The sequence below is a fragment of the Taudactylus pleione genome, unplaced genomic scaffold, assembly GCF_031769625.1.
Source record: "Taudactylus pleione unplaced genomic scaffold, aTauple2 ptg000202l, whole genome shotgun sequence".
In the NCBI taxonomy this organism is placed as follows: Eukaryota; Metazoa; Chordata; class Amphibia; order Anura; family Myobatrachidae; genus Taudactylus; species Taudactylus pleione.
Window position 1 is genome coordinate 6,091,760 of NW_028284604.1, and position 13,680 is coordinate 6,105,439.

At 42.6% G+C, this 13,680-nt stretch overlaps 1 pseudogene; it reads right to left on the reverse strand.

The window, feature by feature from the left end:
• Positions 1 to 2,332: 2,332 nt before the first annotated feature.
• Positions 2,333 to 9,793, reverse strand: LOC148518103 (uncharacterized; annotated as a pseudogene).
• Positions 9,794 to 13,680: the final 3,887 nt, after the last annotated feature.

Genomic DNA, 13,680 nt, shown 5'->3' on the forward strand with positions numbered 1-13,680 from the left:
ATATAATTAATTCTGTTTTAGAAATATTAAGTTTCAGATGGCGAGATGACATCCAAGATGAAATTGCAGAAAGACATTCAGTGACACGGACTAGTACAGATGGTGATAAATCTGGGGAAGATAGGTAGATTTGAGTATCATCTGCATACAGATGGAACTGAAATCCAAAAGAGCTGATTAGTTTGCCAAGAGACGAGGTATAGATTGAGAATAACAGAGGCCCTAAGACAGAGCCTTGCCGTACTCCAACTGATAGAGGTAGCGAAGAGGAGGCAGAATCAGAAAAACGAACAGTAAAAGAGCGATCAGATAGGTAGGAAGAGAACCAAGAAAGAGCCGTGTCCTTAAGACCTAGGGATTGTAGTGTTTGTATGAGAAGAGAGTGGTCAATAGTGTCAAAAGCAGCAGAGAGATCTAGAAGAATTAGGAGTGAGTAATGGCCTTTAGCCTTGGCAGTGACCAGATCATTTACTACCTTAGTCAGTGTTGTCTCTGTGGAGTGTTGGGAACGGAAACCGGACTGAAGTGGGTCTAATAAGTTGTGTGAGTTAAGAAAATGTGTGAGGCAGGTGTAGACAAGTCTCTCAAGTATCTTGGAGGGGCATGGGAGCTGGGAGATAGGATGGTAATTTGAGAGAGTGTTGGGGTCAGAGTTTTGTTTTTTCAGAACAGGAGTAATCACTGCATGCTTGAACAGTGATGGAAAGTTGCCAGTAGAGAGAGAGATTACAGATTTTAGTTAGGGTTGGGATAAGCACAGGAGACAGAGTTTTACTGATTTGTGAGGGTATAGGATCTAGAGGAGAGGTAAAAGAGTAGGAGGATGAGAAGAGGGAAGATACTTCATCTTCGTTTGTGAGATCAAATGAAGAGAATGTGCCAGAGGATTTAGGTAGGGAATTGAGCAGGTCACTAGCTGAGGAAGAGCATACCATTTCATTTTGGATCTCATCAATCTTGTCCCTAAAATAGGAAGCAAAATCTTGCGCACAGATAGTAGCAGATGGTTTGGGTGAGGGAGGGGTAAGAAGCAGTTTAAATGTATTAAAAAGTTGCTTGGGGTTAAAGAGATAAGAGACTGGAAAAATGTTTGTTTGGCAGTGTCCAGAGCAGTACAATAAGAGTTGTAGATAGTCTTATATGTGAGGAAGTCAGTTGGAGTAAGAGACTTTCGCCACTGACGTTTAACTTTACGTGAGAGTTTTTGTAGATGCCTTGTTAAGTTAGAATGCCACGGTTGACATCAAACTCTATGTGGTGTGTGATGGGTAGCTGGAGCTACTTCATCGAGAACTTTTTCTAGAATCTGGTTTAGGTGTGATACAGCAGTCTCAGGAGAAGTGAATGTAGAAATTGGTGAGAGTCGTTGTAGAGAGGTATATAGTTGTTGAAAGTTAATAGCATCAATATTTCTGCGGGGTTTAGGTTTGGTTAATTTCAATGACGTTGATGTAATGGAGGAGAGTGTGCAGGTGATAAGGTTGTGATCTTAGAGAGGGAAAGGAGCATTAGTGAAATCAGAAACTGAGCATAGTCAGGTGAATACAAGATCAAGGCAGTGACCCTCCTGATGAGTAGCGGAGTCAGTCCATTGGGAGAGGCCAAGAGAGGAGGTTAGAGAGAGTAGTCTGGAGGCATGAGGAGATTGTGGACTGTCAATGGGGATATTGAAATCACCCATAACGATGGTGGAGATGTCTGAGGATAGGAAGTGAGGGAGCCAGGCAGAAAAATGTTCCAGAAATTGTTGCATGAAAGAATGACAGACAAAAGAATGACAGACAAAAGACACCCAATAAAATAGTGCACTTATATTTCAGTGCAAAATTCTCTCCATATTTATGTATGGCCTTTGATCAAGTACTGTAGCTCATATTATGCGCAGATACATTGAACACAAAATACATATACATAACTTAATTAAAAAACGAGGCAATACACACCCCATAGAAATACAAAAGAAATGTGCGCATACACTTCTGTGCACAATACTCTCCATATTTATTAATGGACTTTGATATAAGTAGCTCATATTATGAGCAGTCATATTTAACACAATATACATAACTAATTTAAAAAATGAGGCATTAGACACCCCATAAAAAGACAAAAGATAAGTGTGCATAAACTTCTGTGCACAATACTCGCCATATTTATGTATGGGCTTTGATATACCTAGCTTATATTATGAGCAGTTACATTTCCAATTAACACAAAAAAGCTGTGTATATTATATATAAAACCTATCAATAAATGTTGAAATAGAACAGTGTGTAACATACTGTATGTTTTATACATAACAAACATCACAAGATTTCTGTGCACACTACACTTAAATATTTTGGTATACTGTAAACTCTGGATTATTGCGTGGAGTAGGTTGTTGGGAAGTAGTAGTAGTAGACAATGAATCTACAAATAGTTGGCCTCTCTTCACATTCTCAAATGCTGATGAAGACTCAGTTTTTTGAATATACTGGGATGTAGGCCCAAATGAGGTGGAAAACTGAGCTTGTTGCACATACTGGGATGTAGGCCCAAATGAGGCGGGAGACTTTGCTTGTTGCGTATACTGGGATATAGGCCCAAATGAGGTTGGAGACTTTGCTTGTTGTGCACACTGGGATGTAAGCCCAAATGAGGTGGTAGACTTTGCTTGTTGTGCATACTGGGATTTAGGCCCAAATGAGGTGGGAGACTGAGGGCCTGATTCAGACCCGCTTGCGAGCGCTCAGCGCTGAGCGCTCGCAAGCGGGTCGATGGTGCCCTAGTGTGCATGCGCACGACGGAGGGATCTCCGTCTTGCGCATGCGCGAGACCCGAATAGCGACGGCCAAAGGGGGCGTGCTGTCGATGGTGAGTGACAGCACGCCCCCTTTGGTGGGCGTGCCGAGGGCGTTGCTGCCCAGACGGAGGCGTTCCCATGGGAACGCCTACCGTCTGGGGCCGGCCCCACTGACATCACTAGTGATGTCAGTGGGAGTGCTTTTGGCTCTGATAGAGCCAAAAGCACTCCTGGGCTTGCGGCAGCGAGACCCTACCGCAGGGTCTCATCGCAAGCCCGATGGTTGCGATGGTCTTGACCATCGCGACCATCTTTTTGGCCGCTCGCATAAGCTGTGGGTGGTCGCTCCAATTTCAGGTAGGAGGGCCCTGATTCAGAGCGAGCGCTCTTGTCAGAGCATCCGGCTCTGAATCAGGCCCTGAGCTTGTTGCACATACTGGGACATGGGCCCAAATTAGGTAGGACAGTGCACTTGTTGGGCATAAAGGGTGCAGTGTGACAACTGTGGTGGTGTTGAGCAGATTTTGGCCAATAGTTGAGCGAGAAAATCACGGTTATCGCCACTGACCCTTTCCTGCATAGCTACCATTTGCAATAGTAAATTGCTCTGCAATTCTCATTCATTGTCCATGAATCGCCGCAGTCTGGCATCCTCTTGAGCCTGCCATTCCGAATCCGGCTCTCATAGTTGTTCATGGCTCTATTTTGGTCTTCTTCTTACGTGTTGGGACTGTGAAAACTGAAAAACAAAAGCAAGAAAAAATTAAGCATCACAAAGGTTCAAATAATGTATGCAACACATGTTTGTAAAGGTACAAAAAATTAAAAAGCAGCACTATCAACGCATCTGTGCATGCGGTGACCATCCCCTAGCACAAGTTGAACACTGCAACAGATACAGTTTCATTCTAGCACAAATCTACTATAAATTGCAAACCACATAGGTTAACGCTGCAATACATAGTGGTTTTACTAATGGTAACAGGGGGGAACTTACTGTTACTGAGTAGTGTGGGGTTGTCTCCCTGGGTCTGTGGCTGAGACTCTGACCCCTGGCTCTGTGACGGTGCTGTCACATCTGTGGCTGTGCTTGGTTGGATGATGGTGGTAGATGACTCAACATCAGGATCATTATCAAATAGGACCTGCAATGATGCTGGGCTCTGCTGGCTGCACTCAAGAGTCAATGAAGGCGTGCCTGTCATTGTTGCAGACAGTGTGCCAGCATCACTTGATGAAGATAGGGCAATGGGGTTGCAAAGTGCTGTATGCCCAAAAACGGTATTGCACAAATCATATAAGGGACACTCTATCCTTCCCACACTACTGCGATTTCGATTGTGGTAATGGATCTGGAATTTCTGGAAGCAGCCCTAATGGGGTGGAGTCTATTGAGGGGCGTGGACTGTCGAGGGGCGGAGGCTGGCGACGGGCAGGATGCTGTCCTCTCAGAATCAAGAGCTTTGCCAGAAAAGTAACTGCCATTGTTATATACTGTGTGTATATATATAAGCAGTAGTAAGGTGTGGCACTTGGTGTGCAATTACAGGAATAGACAAACGGATACGATCAACGTTTCAGTGTTAGTAACACTATCGGCAGAATGCTGACAATAGTGTTACTCACTTAAATGTTTGTCTATTCCTGTAATTGCGCATAGTGCCGCACCTTACACCGGCCAAGGCTACATTGAAATTTGGAGTGCCGGACCTTGAACATTATATGACACTGCAATACTGGACTGTATATATTAATATTATATAAAGTAAATTTGTGCATTTAAAGTAAGTATACATAACTACCATATACATTATATGTATATATGAAAAGCAATATATATATATATATACACATCACACATATCATATATATATATATATATATCACACAAATGTATCATATATAAATATATATATATAATATATAGAAATATATATATATATATATATATATAGATATATAGATAGATATATATATCTATATATATATATATAGATATATAGATATATATATAGATATATATATATATATAGATATATATATATATATATATATATATACACTGACTGTATATTCACACACAGCTGGACAGGGAGTGGAGGCCCGGGGGAGGCGCCATTTCCCACAGAGAATCAGAGGGAGACAGTGTGGACTGTGGGCTGCAGCACTGTGAACGCCATTAGGAAAACAGTGTGTTAAAGGGGTACTGTATGATTAAAAAAATGCCATTAGGAGCACTGGGCCTGATTCAGACCCATTCGCTAAGCTGAGAACACACGCTATGGGTGATTATCGCACGTTTGTGCATGCGTATGCCTCAAAGTACGCATGCGCGAATCAGTCACTGCGGCCGGGAATCGTGCTCTCGTAGTACACAGACTGGACGCTATTTTGAGTGACAGATAGCGCCGTTTGTGGGTGGTAACAGGGGAAGGTGCTTGTGAACGTGGGAGTTGTGCTGTGAACGCAGGCGTGTCTGGCCGTCAAAACAGAGTTTTATGGGTGTGCATATTTAGCGTCATTGTACACGTCACTTGGTTGTTTTTCAGCCTGCAGTGATCGCAGTGCTTGCGGCGGGGTAAGGTCTACCTCAAGCGCTGCGTGCAGCTCCGATGGCTCTCAATGGTTCCGATTGTGATGTGTGTTAAGAGAGAAAAGTGGGCGTCTTTATACCGGCGTGCGTTCGCTCTGCCGTCGCTCTCTAAGACATAGAGGGTGTCTTTACACCAGACAGTGCGATCGTGGCATTTGCATACCCAACCCCTTTTAGCTGCTTGAAAGCGCAGCTTAGCGTCCGGATCTGAATGAGCTCCACTATATTAAAGAGGCACTGTTATTAAAAGCACTGTGTTGTGTGTTCAGCACTTTAGGCACTGTGCTAAATAAACACTGATGTGTGCTCAGGGCTTCAGGCAGACACTGTGTTAAAAAAAAGCCATTAGCAGCACTGATAAAGGGGCACTGTGTTATTAAAAAAAACTCCTGTAGGGTGCCACTGCCACAGTAGCACTGTGAGGCACTGTGTGTTCTCTAGGCACTGTATTAAAAAAGCCATAGGGTACCACTGCCATAGGAGCACTATGAGACATTGGGCCTGATTCAGAGCCGCTCGCAAAAAGCGAGCGCTTGCTCTGAATCAGGACGGCCGCTTTGTTTTAAAAAACCCGGCCTCCTGGCCGCTCGCTAAGCTTTAGCTACCCACAACTTTAGCGAGCGGCCAGGTGATGTTTTGCGACGAGACCCTTGTGATAGGGTCTTGTCTGCCGCAAACCCCAGTGAACTTCCGGCTCTAATAGAACAGGAAGCTCACTACTGACATCACTCGTGATGTCTGTAGGGCCACCCACAAACAGCAGGCATTCCTTCAGGAACGCCTCCATTTGTCCAGCCACCCCCCCCACCCCGCCTACAAAAACAGGGCGAGCTGTCGATCAACATCGACAGCCGCCACGTTTGTAGCAAGCCCCGGAGCGAGAGAGAAGCTTGCGCATGCACATTGCGCACGATCGACCCGCTTGCGAGCGCATAGCACTTGCGAGCGGGTCTGAATCAGGCCCATTGTGTTGTGTGACTGTGATAAAGGGGCACTGTGTTATTATGAAAAACTCCATTAGGGTATCACTGCCATAGGAGCACTGTGAGACATTGTGTTGTGTGACTGTGATAAAGGGGCACTGTGTTATTAAGAAAAACTCCATTAGGGTACCACTGCCATAAGAGTACTGTGAGGCACTGTCTGTTCTTCAGGCACTGTGTTAAAAAAAAAAAAACATTAAAATAAAACACTGTTGTGTGCACTATGTACAAATACTTTTTGCATGCCGGAGTTTTCGCCATCTTCGCTGGTTTTCCACGCACGTCATCGCTTATCCCCGTATTCAATTAGAATGTGGCAAAAACGGCACCCGGCGAATTCGGAACTAATGAAAGTGTAACTGTCGAAAATGGGGAAAACAGTCTGTACCCCACAAAAATCTGCACTAACATAGGGGATCACTATAGGGGTGTTCTAGTACCCCTAATAAAGCAATTCTGGGTACTTTTAGTTCTCTCAATTGCTTGCTATTAGCACCTTTGCATAAGTGGTGAAGAATGGCATTAAGCAATATTTTTTCAACAAAATAAGTAGTCCCAGCAAATTTGGGGTACATGACAATGGGTGCTAGCATATTTTGAAGTTTCTAATGTGAAGTTTTAAAAAACGTAAAAAATCCACCTGCTGCAAGCACCTGCAATCCCCAAAACACCTGGAGCATACTTGGGGACCCCCCTTGAGTCTATTTCACTAGTTTTTAAGTTTGTCCCCCAACTTTGTTTTTTTTCACCCCTAAATTGAAAGTACTTTTATGGGGTGTTCTTAAGTTTTTTCAAAACTTTTTTTGACACAGTTTACCTTTGGTTGGCTGTCCCAAGGGTGCAGGGTGGTTCCCGCAAGTTTGCACACCAATACCCCAATTCTGCACTTTTTTCCACCAGCTTCTTCGGCGAATTTATTTTTGCCTATTCCAATGCATTGACTTTCCGCACCGACGAAAAGTCTTTGGAACTGAATACGGGGATAAGTTTTCACCTGGCGAAATGACGTCTCTGGTGATACTTTTTCGCCAAAAACGTCTTTTTGCACCTAATTGAATATGCCCCTAAGTATTGGGACCTCATTCAGAGTCGGTCGAAGCGGCCGCACAGTCGTACGCCACCGATGTTCGCTATACCGTGCATGCATAAAGGTCGCAATGCGCGAGCGCAAACTAGCCGCTACGATCAGAAATTTCTCTCTCCTTGAACACAGCCAGGTCGGAAGTTTGAGTGACAGATTGAGGCGTTTGTGGGTGGTAACAGGGGAAGGTGCTTGAAAACGAGGGGGTGGAGATCCGAATGCAGGCGTGCCTAATTATGCGGACGGCGTTTTATGGGAGTGCATACGGTTTATGGGAGTGCATAATTAGCAAAGTAGCGTCATGGCACATGTGACATGGGAGGTTTTTACACTGACATGATCGTAGAGCTTAAGAGAGGGTATGGTCAACCTTAAGCTCTACGACCAGTTCCGATGGTTCCCGATGGTCACGATTAATCCGTATATGCCCGGAGATGACGTGTTATGCGTACGAGAAGGGGGCGTATTTTTTGGTCTTCCGGCCGCTTCCTCCCCTTGGTCGGCCAGCAGTCGTTCCGAACTTAGGGACGCAACTTGCGAGGGAATCATTTGCATATCCGGCCCCTTTTCCCATACGACCGTGCGGCCGCTTCGACCGACTCTGAATGACGTCCTTAATGTGTGACTGTATGTGTGTATATAAGTGTGTGGCTGTGTGTTTGTGTGTCTGTGACTGTAGTTATGTATGTGTGTGTGACTATATGTGTTTGTATAAGTCTGTGCGTATTAGTGTGTAAGTATATATTTGTGTGTAAGTGTGTGACTAAGTATTAACGTGTGATTGTATATGTATGTATTAGTGTGTGGCTGTGTGTGAATAAGTGTGTATGTATGTGTGTAACTGGTTGTATGTATGTGACTATATGTATGTGCATGACTATATATGTGCGCGTATATGTAACTATTGTGGTGAGAGGGGTTGTCTCTCATCTGAATTGCCCACAAGGGAGGCTGGAGTGAAACCTGTGTGTTCTGCATTAGCAGTGGAGGCGTGGAATTCCAGGTTTTCAAATTTACACAGACCCAGCTGGAATAATCACTGGAGCACAGGAAAGGTTTAAAACTCCCACACACCTGATGCTCCTTGCTCCTGATGCTGTACAAACTGGCCAACCGATAGGCCGTGGGTGGTGGTTAGCATTAGGGTGCCAGGACCTGGAGGGTCCACAGATTTTGTAACTGCTGGCTGTTAAGCACAAGGAGTGCTGGAACATTTACTTTTATGTTAGTCTGATTATTTTCTGTTATGTGCCTGTGTGTATCCAGGCCTATGCTCACAAATGCTAAGGTACAGTGAGCCGGACGCAATTGGCCGTTCGCTCGTTCGGCGTACGAGTGAAAAAATGTAAATTCAAGCGCTCGCTCGTGTGTTCGCTCACAGCTAATCTTCCGCCCCATAGTCTCCCAACTCCTCCTCTAGCTAGCGAATGTTCGAAATAGCGACCGTCCGTCTCCTCTTTGGTTGCAGGGAATGCTCGCACAAGTCAATTGGGCCCAGCCCAGTCAGTTTTCGATTGCCTGCTATTTCATTCAGCAAACATACTTGAATCGATTAATAGCAATCACTATATTAATTAGCTTAATTGTTATTCACATGTTTGCAATCCTTTTTTTTTTTCAATGTCAATAAACTTTATTATTGTTCATGTGTGTAATTGCTTCCGCAGAATGCGTACGTTTGGATCAAGGGGATGGTTTTTCAAATTTAAAAGTTTGTTTGAATGCTACTATTGCTGTGCGTTTTTTTTAATGGCCGATTTTTCCTCTTTTTTATTAATATTTAAATTAGCTAACGCATGTCACTGTATCAAGCCTATTATAACTCACATTATATTTGTGAGTGTGTAGGTCACATGACTCATACATTAACCAATAGAATGGTTTCTGTTAATTTACAAAGTACATTATCCAATCAAATTTTTTCTAGGACCTTTATTAAAACTGTTTTTTTTTTTTAAATCATTGCCATCATGAGAGCCGCCGCTTTTTGTCGCCGTGAACTCCTGGTCCTCACAGATGTGATGGACCGGAGAATAACGGAACATCCGGCCCCCATCACTAACCTCCGCAAGCGGCTGGCCTATGCGGAGGTGCGGCACCGCCTGCATACGATCGGCTACCGCAGGAATATCGGCCAACTCGAAAGAAGGTGGTCCGATCTGCGGCGCCGATCCCCACGCTTGTTGGCCAATTTGCATCAGCAAATCCAAGAAAGTAACTTTTTTTTGTATTTTATTTCAAATGTAAGCATACCTGCGTGTGCATGTTCCCCGTATAGCCCTGTTTCTTTATTTTGGACATACCTGCGTGTGCATGTTTAATGTATAGCCTTGTTTCTTTCTTTTGGACATACCTGCGTGTGCATGTTTAACGTATAGCCCTGTTTCTTTCTTTTGGACATACCTGCGTGTGCATGTTTAACGTATAGCCCTGTTTCTTTCTTTTGGACATACCTGCGTGTGCATGTTTAACGTATAGCCCTGTTTCTTTCTTTTGGACATACCTGCGTGTGCATGTTTAACGTATAGCCCTGTTTTTTTTTTTATTTGTGTTTTTTTGGTGTGTAAATTTAGGAATCAAACAATTAAATATGTACTAATATAAATTTTTCAACATCATTTAGGAGCTGAGTGCAGACTACAGCGTCTACACCGTCTCCGACGGCGTGCTCGTCCCCTATCCCCCACTCCCACCCAAACATCCTCTCCCCACTCTTCCCCAAATTCCCCCTCCACCCCAGACCTGGCAGACCGTGAGGCCCCTCCCTCTCCTCACATTCCCATCCCTCCAACTTCACCCTCCCCTCCACCCCCCCCTCTCTTTTCCTCACCCTCCCCTCCACCTCCCCCTCTCTTTTCCTCACCCTCTACTTCCTCCCAAATCACCCATCCTCCATCTGTGCAGCACTGGCCCACCTCTGAGGAGGACGATTTCAGGGCTACAGGCCCAGTCATCATTATGCCCGGTATGTTTCCCTTTTAAACTATGGTTGCTTTTGCATTTTTTTATTTTTTGTTGATGTTGTCCTTTTGCCTGTGCAGTTCAAAATTGTAAAGTATTTCTAAGGTTTGGGATATATATCTTTGTGAAACAATGTCTAGGATGTTTTCCCCTTACACATATGACACATGTCCAAACACTCATACTTGTGTCTTTCTTGTTTACGGTACCAACAAATGTAGTATTTTTGTGTAGTTGTCCTTATTTTTTGTTTAATTTTGATGTCAAATTTTTTTTTTTTTCTACAATCTTTGCGTTTGGCATTACTTTTATTTTGTATATGGGTTTTTTTCTCGTTTTTTGGGATAGTCTGATTTTTAAGTTGTTTGGTAACATATAAATTAAAGTGTCATTTTAGTAATCCCCACATTTTTTAAACCCACAGAGGACCAGAGGCGGAACGTACAAATGTATGCAGGCTTGCAGAGCTTGAGGGGCCATGTAGTAGGCATGCTAGTGGTCTTGGATCATCTGTTGGCGCTCCTGCACCAGTAATTTTTGTTTTTTCTCCAAAAAAGTTTTAACAAAAATAAAATATATTTTGATTTATTTAAGTCTCATTCCTTGTCTGTAAATCTTAGATTGTTGAACCTTACATAAGTCGACTACTTTAGCATGAGTTTTTAAGTAATGTAAATTAGATTGTAGAAAGCTCAAGTAAGTATGTAAGCTGGCACATTAAACACCTAACAATACCAATAGGTTTGTAGAATTAACTGCAAAAATAGTTTTTTCTTTTTTGTGGGTAATGTAAAAATTCAAACAAACCTGCTTAGGCCTACATTGGCAAACATACTGATTCACCATAATACCTTTGGTGTTTGTTTTTAGCCACAAAGCAGGGTAAAAATGTTTACAATTTAAAAAATTACAGGATTAGCCATTAATCAAGTTTGAATTTTTTTAAACAGGTTACACTTGGTAGTAATTTACGATGGAAATGGTTTTTTAACGTCCAAAAAAACTTTAATCCACACAAATAAAAAACACCAAGTGAAATGACACACTAAATACAAACATTTCAAACACACACACAAGTCACAAAATCACCCAAACCCACAAAAAAACAAAATCAGGAACTGTTTGAAGAAGTAGCATGCCAACATGAATCCACAAATGAGGAGAAGAAATCATTGTTCCCGAAGTTATATCCAATGTGTCCACAGAAAGTCATTTGTTTTGATCAGGTAGTAGACATGGATTTTTATGGTCATTTTATGGAGTAAAAAAAAAAGTTAAAAGTGAACAATAAAATATTACATGTCTACATTGGGGCAATTAAAAAATTGGGCTGGAAATAATTACCTAAAAAATCTGGCCACCACTTCATCACGTATGGCCCCCTCACATACTGACCTCCGACCAACCTCGGGGGGGCCATCCTCAGGCAAGGCATCCTCTGGCTGCTTTGGGACACCACTCCTTATGGCGATGTTGTGAAATATCCCACACAGGACCACAATTTTCGAAACCATAGCCGGCAAATACATGAGGTCGCCACCAGAGCGGTGGAGGCATCTGAATCTGCCTTTTAAAAGGCTGATACAGCGCTCCACCACCTGCCTGGTGGCTGTAAGTGTGGAATTATACTCACTTTGTGGCCCTGGTGTGGGAACCAAATAAGGAGTGAGCAGCCAGGGCGTGCAAGGGTAACCACTGTCTCCTGTGAAAATATAGAAAAAAACATCAGGACCATTGTGTAACAAGATTTGCATTGGTTTCAACAGAAGGTTTCAACTTACCCAGAAGCCACGCATCACCAGCTTGGAGGTTGTTTAATTTGTGCCAAATCTCTGATTGCTGGATGACGAAGGAATCATGTGCACTGCCGGGGAATTTGGCATTCAGGGACAGGATCTGGAGGGAGGCATCACATACCACCATTACATTAATCAAGTGAAAGTGCTTTCAGTTTCCAGCCTTGCTGGAGGCTGAAGTGGTATGTGAGTGCCATCCACAACCCCTATGATGTGTGGGAAGCCAGCTATTTGGTAAAAATTAGCCTTCGCCACACTAAGGGAACCCATATCCAATGGCATTTTAATAAAATGATGGAGGTGTTTAAAAAGGGCCTCCATCACTGCCCTCAGGATCCTTGAAAAGGAGGATTGTGAGATTCCAGCAACTATTCCCACAGTGGTTTGAAAGGATCCTGAGGCACAAAAATGTAACACCGACATTAATTGCGTAAGTGGTGGTATTGCTGTAGAACTGTCAATTTGCCGTTCAAGATCACTCTCTATTAATGAGAGAGTGTCTATGATGATTTGTGGTGGCAGACGGTATCACCTTAATACCTCATCATCTGGCATTCCAAAAAGGGTGACACGTGTTCTATATATCTGGGGCCTTGCACGTCTATGAGGCCTATGCCTGGGACGAAGTTGAGGTTGGTCGGGTTCTGGAACCATGGCCAATATAATACGACCAACATCAACCTGAAATGGTAAGCCAGGTAGTTATTGTTTTAGACAAATGTGTAAAGAAAAATATATACTTATCTTTTCAAAGAAATCCAAAGATGCTTAGAGGCGTTGGACTTGTCATGTGCAGAACAACCTACATTTCAAAAGTAGAAAATATTTTTCAGATTAATTTAATAAATTATGATTGTCAACAAATTTCTTTTGCGAAAAAATAGAGAAGGGAGCACACATTAGTTCAGAAAATAGAATGCTACATTTAGTGGTAAAACATGATTTTACACTGAAAAATTCAAAAAACATTATTTCGCTAAATAGTACGCAACTTTTACAGTTAAATAAGGACACATTAGTGCGCTAAATAGTAAGCAACTTTTACAGTTAAATAAGGACACATTAGTGCGCTAAATAGTACGCAACTTTTACAGTTAAATAAGGACACAGTGTGCTAAATAGTATGCAACTTTTACAGTTAAATAAGGACACATTAGTGCGCTAAATAGTACGCAACTTTTACAGTTAAATAAGGACACAGTGCGCTAAATAGTACGCAACTTTTACAGTTAAATAAGGACACATTTGTGCGCTAAATAGTAAGCAACTTTTACAGTTAAATAAGGACACATTAGTGCGCTAAATAGTAAGCAACTTTTACAGTTAAATAAGGACACATTAGTGCGCTAAATAGTACGTAACTTTTACAGTTAAATAAGGACACATTAGTGCGCTAAATAGTATGCAACTTTTACAGTTAAATAAGGACACAGTGCGCTAAATAGTATGCAACTTTTACAGTTAAATAAGGACATATTAGT